The following is an 8,506-nucleotide window of genomic DNA, read 5'->3' as shown; positions in this document are numbered from 1 at the left end:
AGCCAACACAACTCATTTGGTAGAGAAAATATTTCTGAATATGGGATCCAAGGAGGGGAAAAGGCATTCTCGGCAGAAAATATGTTGGGTAACCTCTTCTTTACTTCCCTTCTGACTCACAGCCAAAGAGGTGGGGTGACTTAGCCCTGACCTGGCACTTAGGTCTGTCTGCTTCTAATGTTACACCTTTATGGGAATGTAAGTCAGTATAGCCACTGAAAAAAACAGGATGGAGGTTCCTTTAAAAATTAAAAATAGAGGGGCACCTGGGTCGCTCAGTCAGTTGAGCATCCAACTTTGGCTCAGGTCATGATCTCGAGGGTTTGTGAGTTCAAGCCCCACATTGGGCTCTGCACTGACAGCACAGAGCCTGCTTGGGATTCTCTCTCTCCCTCGCTCTCTGCCCCTCCCCCACGCATGTTCTCTTTCTCTCTCTGTAAAAGTAAATAAAAATAATTTTTTTAATTAAAAATCGAAATACCATATGATCTAGTCAGTCTGCTACTGGGTATTTACCCAAAGAAAACAGAAACACTAATTTGAAAAGATATATGCACCCCTATGTTTATTGTAGCATATTCGCGAGAGCCAAGGCATAGAAGCAACTCAACTGTCCATCCACAGGCAAGTGGATAAAGAAGATGTGATGTATTTATACAGTGGGATATGACTCAGTCCCAAAAAAGAATGAGATCTTGCCATTGAAACAACACGGATGGAACTAGAGAGTATTATGCAAAGTGAAATACGTCAGAGAAAGACACGTGCCCTATGATTAGACTTATGTGTGGAATCTAAGCAAAACAATGACCAAACAAACAAACAAAAAAGCAGAAACAGACCCATGTGTGCAGAGAACAAACTGGTGGTTGCCAGAGCGGAGGGGTTGGGGGGACGGGCAAAATGAATGAAGGGAATGGGAGAGGCAGAGTTCCAGTTATGGAATGAGTAAATCACAAGAATGAAGGGCAGAGCGCAGGAAATTTACTCAATGATATTGTCATAGCACTGTATGGTGACAGGTGGCCACACTTCCGGTGAGCATAGATACCATAGCATATAGACTTGTCAAATCACTCTGTTGTACACCTGAAACTAATGTAACACTGTATGTCAACTATGCTTTAATTTAAAACAATCTAAATGAATACATGAATAAGAAAAAGAAAAGTTACACTTTTACCAGGAGGGTTGATGGATGGGTTTCAGAGGGTCTTTCTACAAATCCTTGTAACTCTACGCAAGTCTTCATGTATGAGGTCATATCTTTTTTTCTCTAAGTCCATAGCTTTCCTCATATTCTCAAAGGGACCCAGGATCCAAAGAAAGTTAAGAACCATTGACTTGGATCCAAGTACAGGTCTTGAGGAGGACTCCAGTCACTCCAGCAGAGGGCAGTGGTACCCACAGTCGCTGACCTCCTTGACCTTACAACACCGGTTGTCAAGAGAGCCAAGTGGTTGAGTCAGGTAGGCCTGACCCAAGAGCACCCAGAGAGGACACCAAGCTTCCCGTGTTCTCCCTATTGGGTTGGTTTTGAAATCCCATTTCCAACCCTCAGTTGCCAATCATGGGATATGTAAGCTCTCAAACAGTGGTTCTGGGGAAGACTAGCTTCTCCTATCAACCTCCTGAATGGGCCCAGAAGATTCTTCTCAGGAACACATATTTTTCTCAGCTTTGTTGTGCCTTTGTCAATGCTGGTTTCTCTTGCTTCCTTCGTGGCTATGTTTATACCACCAGAGCAGACAATGACTCAGAGGTCCCAGTTGGAAGAGATTTTTCAATGGAAACTTAAATGAACGGACTTTGACTCTCAGTTGGATGACTTTGCCTATAGAATAAACAACTCTCTCCTTTACTTAGTGTTCAAAGCCTTTCAAAAACGGTTCCCCCTTCAATTCTTTCTTTTCATGGGCCTTTCTCCCATATATAAGGTCTCCTTGTTGGCCAAACTATCCCTGCAAATGCTTTGGGCTTTCCACCAAGCTCCTGAAGGGACATTTCTTCCTTCCTGCTTTCCTATCTTTCCCATCCTTCGGCCCCTTCCTCCATGGAGCCTTCTCCAGCTGAGAAGTAGTGGAACACAAGGTTAGAGTCTCTGAAGGACTGAGGAAGGAAGCCACACAGATAACGGGGAGAGAGTCTTGTAGGCACAGAGAGGAACAGGTACAAAGGCCCTGGTGTAGGAGTCTGCTTGGTCCTGCAAAGACACAGTGTGGCTGGAACAGAGTATGCAAACAGGAGATAAAATTGGAGGTGTGGTAGAAGCAGACAGCCCCGGGGGCACCTGGGTGTCTTGGTTGGTTAAGCATCTGACTTCGGCTCAGGTCATGATCTCACGGTCCGTGAGTTTGAGCCCCGTGTCGGGCTCTGTGCTGACAGCTCAGAGCCTGGAGCCTGTTTCCGATTCTGTGTCTCCCTCTCTCTCTGCCCCTCCCCTGTTCATGCTCTCTCTTTCTCTGTCTCAAAAACAAATAAACGTTTAAAAAAATATTTTTTTTTTGAAGCAGACAGCCCAGAACCTTGTAGGCCATGGCAAAGCCTGGTTTTACTCTGAGTGAGACAGGAAGACATTAAAGGCTTGAGGGGAGGAGTAACCATCTCACTTGTGTTTGAAAAACATCACTCTTACCGTTGTGTTCAGAACAGAATGTTGGGACAAAGACAGAAGCTGAGAGCTGCGATCATCTAAGAATTATGGGAAAGGAGACTTCTGGGTATATTTTGAAGGTAGAGCTGAGAGGATTTGCTAATAGAGGGAATGTGGGTTGGAGGAAAAAAAGAAAGAGGACTTAAGGAGGGTTGTAAGATTTTGGGAGTGAGCAAGTGGAAAGAGAGGAATCAAAGCTGACACACACACACACACACACACACACACACACACACACACCAAAACAGGAAAAAGGATTTTGTGTGGAGGAATAGGTACAGGAATTCGGTTCTGGCTAGCTTAAGTTCGGACTGCCTAGGAGACCCAGTTCATGTGCTGCCCCGTATTTCTCCAACCCTCATCCTCCCCATCCCTCTTGATTGCACACTCAAAGGACGTGGCCACCACAGCTAGTGGCCTCCTGCTGAGACTGCTGCCCCAGTCTCTCCCGGTGCAAGGACCGGGCTCCAGCTCGTCTCCGTCACACCTGCTGTACCAAGACGTGCATAAGCACCCCCCACGGGGCCCACACGTCCAGACACTGAGGCTATAGCTCCTCCAAACACTTCAAAGCCTCAATTAATTTCTAAACCAGGGCTGAGAGAGCCGGCATCCTAAAGAGTCCGCAAAGGCCGGGACCACAACCCACGAGTGCAGGGGGAAGCTTTTATCACTGAGGGACGAGAGATAAGAAGGAGCCAACAGAAGGATTCTTTTTCCTTCTGCCGGCCAGAAATAAACCTCCTTCCTGAGAGGCAGCACTGAGGTGCTGTGGTCCCTCCCAACACACACACACACACACCCAGCCTCTCTGGAAATGTTCCCGTGTGACTGAGCCACTAGCCGTGTTCTCTTGTGAACATGTGGCTGGCTAGATAACACACTGCCTTGTGTTTGCTTTCCCTCCTTCCCTGCCTCATTTCCCTTTTCCCTCTCTCTCCGCCCCGGGATTACGCTTCTCCTGTAGAGCGGGCCCAAGTGGGACTGTGGCCTGATTTCTTTTTTTGATTTTTTTAATGGTTGTTTATTTTTGAGAGAGAGAGACAGAGAGCGTGAGCATGGGAGGGGCAGAGAGAGATAGAGACACAGAATCCAAAGCAGGCTCCGAGCTCCGAGCTGTCGGCACAGAGCCTGACACGGTCTCAAAGTCACGAACCACGAGATCATGACCTGAGCTGAAGCTGGAGGCTCAACCAAGTAAGCCACGCAGGTGCCCCCTCAGTCTCTGATTTCTAAGGCACCGAGGCTCAGCCAACATTCAAGTGGAAATGCAGAGACAGCAAGGGAGAGGTCGGTGCCGGAGATAAAAATGGGGGGTTCGATGCATGTGTGTGCTTCTCTGAGATCACCTAAGGAACGAGCATCGTCAGAGGAGAAAGGAAGACTGAGCGCTGAGCCCACAGCGCCGTAACATCCAGAGGCTCAGGAGAGGAGGTTGAATCCGCGAACAAGAATCAGAAGGAACGCCCGTGGGTGGGAGGCAATCCAACAGGAATGGTTTCCTGGAAGCCAAATGAAGGAAAAAAAATGCATCAAGAAAGAGAATGTGAAGGACCTGGTTGAAGGGAGACGAAGACCCGACCGTTGGATTTCGCACCAAGGGTGGTTCTTTTGGTTACCTTGACAAGGACAGTTTCCTTGGAGGGGTCGGAGCCAAAGACCGAAGACAGTGGGCTTGACCAGGAGGAGACGCGTTGGAAATGTAAGTGTACACAACCTTTTCAACGAGCTCTTCTCTACGGAGGAGTAAAGGAAAGGGGTAATAGTGTGAGAGGCGGTGGCGTCCAGAGCAGGTGTTTGGGGTCAGAGAGAGTCCTCGTGTCGGTAGGCAGATGGGAATGACTCAGCCAAAAGGGTGAAACTGGTGGTGTAGACAGAGGACGCAGCCTGGAAGTCCCCCCCGCAGAACCCTGAGGTTTTAGACTCCACGGGGCTGGAAGGAGGAAGTTTACTTCTGACGAAAGAGGGAGAATGCGAGACATCTGGAATTTCTTCTCCATGGATGCCTGGGTCTCCGGGGCCCAACTTCTAAAGTTGAACGTTTACTTTTTGATGTGGTTAGAGTCCCTGAGCCCGCAATATGTTCCCAAGGGTATTTAATTCAATGGGAATCTGGTGTGCATCTGCGACTAATTAATGCTGATCAAAAACAATTAAATATTAAATGTCAGGGCTGTTACCTGGTTCCTTACTTACTCATACTGGCAAAGAGCTAAATGTAATTATCAAGTCCTGACTGCCATAGGAACCAAGTTCATGTGAAAATAATGAAAGACTAAGACTGAGCTAATGAAAGAGGAGATTTCCGCGAATTTGTAACAATATTTGAAGCAACGAAATGCTAAATATCAAGGCCAGGGTATTATTGCTCGTGGTTTTCTTCTTGGGCATCTGGGTGTGGAGGGGCCCTCTCTCTGAGAGAAATAAAGGCAGCTCCACTTAGCAACATAGGAAAACCATTTCTAACTGTTCCCCTTGCATTTGATTAGTCCTTTGCTAAGCTCCGCAGACAAAGAAATGCAGAAGAGGAACCCTCTTGTCTTCCCAGTCTAGTCTGGTATTTCTGGGAGAATGCTCTGATGTCTACATGGATGCCTGGCCCTTCATGGGGTGCTTGGCCTTTTCTTCTTTCCTGATCCCTGTGTGATCAGGGGCTGCTGTTTTCTCCTGGTTTAATAAACAATACTTTTGTTTTCATATCCTGTTTTGGAGTGCTTTTTAACGAGGGAGGGGTGGCGGGCAGAGATGCCCTTACTCTGCCGTCTTGAAACTGGCAGCCACTGTGACCCCTGTGGTCCTGGTGAGGGGCGGGGCGCATCCAGCAGCTCTGACAGATGGGCTGCTTCTCACTGGTGGGAGCAGTGTGGGAGATCGCAGCACAAAGACCGAGCAACGACTCGGATCCGTGTGGTTGCTGAGAGCCGGGAGAGTGAGTCAAGCCCAGAGGACCATCCAGCACAGAGGTGGGTGGAGGATGGGAGCCATAGTATGGAGCCAAAACAAAGAAAGTTGAGGACTGAGAAATTTATGAACAAAGAGTAGCAGGGTGGAAAACCAAGGAGGTGGCCTGGAAGGATTCCCGAGACAAATGGCGGACGCTTCTGGTGAGTTGAACTTGCCCCAGCTTGAATACGCTGCCCACATCACTGGAAAGGATCACGGTGGATGGACAATTTGACGTTATCTCCTCCGCGGCCCATCTGAAAATTTCCGAGCGAGCTTCCTCCTCGAGAGCCTGAGGGCTGAGCTGTTATAAACTGTAAAGTGCTCGTTTGATGCTCCGGGGATGGTACCTGACACTTCCAATTCTCGATCTGTAAATTGGGGGCAGGTGTAGTTCCCTCAACCTGCTTTACGGATGCAGGGGGAAGGTTGTATAGATTTTTTTTTTTAATTTTTTTTTTCCAGAGTTTATTTATTTTTGGGACAGAGAGAGACAGAGCATGAATGGGGGAGGGGCAGAGAGAGAGGGAGACACAGAATCGGAAACAGGCTCCAGGCTCTGAGCCATCAGCCCAGAGCCCGACGCGGGGCTCGAACTCACGGACCGCGAGATCGTGACCTGGCTGAAGTCGGACGCTTAACCGACTGCGCCACCCAGGCGCCCCTAGATTTTTTTTTTAAGGTTTATTTAAGTAACCTCTACACCCAACGTGGGGCTCGAACTCACAACCCCGAGATCAAGAGTCGCATGCTCTACCCACTGAGCCAGCCAGGCGTCCCAGCAGGTCGTGTAGATTAATGAGAATTGCAGTCCGACTTTCCCTTTTGGTGATGCAGGATGCTCAGATAGGGACCATTCATCCTGAGAGCTCAGATACTTCTGTCTTCATCTTGAAGCCAAACGCAGGAGAGGGATACAAGAAGAGAGAAGGAAAAGGGATCTCACAATTCTCTTTAGCATCTTTTGGGTGCAAAGCACTCTCAATGTGTTGCTTCTTTTATTCTTCTAATAGCCATCTGGCCTGAGCCTTCTTACCTACCCACTTTTACAGATAAGGGAAGCAGGGGAGGGTGTAGAATTTCAACGCAGGCTCTCTCTGACTCCAAAACTAAGATCTTGCCAGTAGGGCATAGTGGCTATGGCTCTGGCCGATGCCAACTCTTTTGCTCCTTCCCTACTCTATCTCAGAGAGAGGGACACCGCAAGACGGGAGGAGGGAGACCAGCCAGGCGATAGCTGCTCTCTTCCCCAAGGAGGAAGATAAGCTGACTCGTGGCTGAACTTGCCTCTGAAATTTACGTCACTCGGATCTTTTGAATAGAAATAATTGACTTTGGCTTTTAATGTGACTAAACATAAAAGAGGCTCCCATTCGGGGCGCCTGGGTGGCGCAGTCGGTTAAGCGTCCGACTTCAGCCAGGTCACGATCTCGCGATCCGTGAGTTCGAGCCCCGTGTCAGGCTCTGGGCTGATGGCTCAGAGCCTGGAGCCTGTTTCCGATTCTGTGTCTCCCTCTCTCTCTGCCCCTCCCCCGTTCATGCTCTGTCTCTCTCTGTCCCAAAAATAAATAAACGTTGAAAAAAAAAATTAAAAAAAAAAAAAAAAAGAGGTTCCCATTCTTTGAATAAATGTAGGTTGAGTACCTAGTTGGGAGAAGATACTGTGCTAGAATGTTGGACGGTCTGGAAATGTAGAAAATATAGGTGAGTCACATAAAATGTCTTTGACGGGTAAGATTAATTTGAATCTGGACATACTAAAAATGCCCAGTGTTCCGTTTGAACTTTGTCACTGGCATTGACAAGAGAGGCCAGGGCTGGACCTACCAGTCGGAAAGTCACTCCCCTGGAAGTACTGAAATTTCTTTCTTTCCTTTCTTTTTTTTTTTTTTTTTAGTTTAAATTTTAGTTAATTAACACACAGTGCAATATTGGTTTCAGGAGCAGCAGTCAGTGATTCATCACTTACATACCACACCCGGTGCTCATTACCAGTGCCCTCGGAAGAAGAGTATTAAGAGGTCAATGATTCTCTTCAGATGTGGCATCTTAAGACAGTGGTGAGAGCAGAGGGCAAAGAGATGAAGAAAATAAGGAGAACTGTTTCATGATACAGAGGAAAAAGAAAATCGGATGCCTACATCACTCCCACCTTTAAAGTGGGCTCCTGGGGGGGCGCCTGGGTGGCGCAGTCGGTTAAGCGTCCGACTTCAGCCAGGTCACGATCTCGCGGTCCGTGAGTTCGAGCCCCGCGTCGGGCTCTGGGCTGATGGCTCAGAGCCTGGAGCCTGTTTCCGATTCTGTGTCTCCCTCTCTCTCTGCCCCTCCCCCGTTCATGCTCTGTCTCTCTCTGTCCCAAAAATAAATAAACGTTGAAAAAAAAAAAAAAAAAGTGGGCTCCTGGGGTGCCTGGGTGGCTCTGTCGGTTAAGCACCCAACTCTTGATTTCTGCTCAGGTCATGATCTCATGGTTTGTGAGTTCGAGTCCTGCCTCCGGCTCTGCACTGACAGCATGGAGCCTGGTTAGGATTCTCTCTCTCTACTTTTCTCTCTCTCTCTCTCTCTCTCTCTCTGCCCCTCCTCAGCTCTCTCTCTCTCTCTCAAAATAAATAAACTTTAAGAAAAAAAATAAAAACAAAATAAAGTGGACTCTGGAAGGACTAAAGATCCAATTTTGAAAGTAAAAATATATTTTTTGAAAAAACATAATGTAGGAGGATATCTTCACGACCTAAGGAATGAGGACAAATCAGTAAGGAGGGAAATCTATTAATTTGGCCACATCATAATTAAGAGAGTCTGCTCAACAAATGACACTGAGAGCTAACAGACGGATGACGGGCTGAAAAAAAGATATTCACAATATCTAACACGTAACATGTGCGTGGGATACCTGCATACCCGTATGAG

Source organism: Leopardus geoffroyi, chromosome C1, assembly GCF_018350155.1.
Source record: "Leopardus geoffroyi isolate Oge1 chromosome C1, O.geoffroyi_Oge1_pat1.0, whole genome shotgun sequence".
Taxonomy (NCBI): domain Eukaryota; kingdom Metazoa; phylum Chordata; class Mammalia; order Carnivora; family Felidae; genus Leopardus; species Leopardus geoffroyi.
This window is presented reverse-complemented; position numbering follows the sequence as displayed.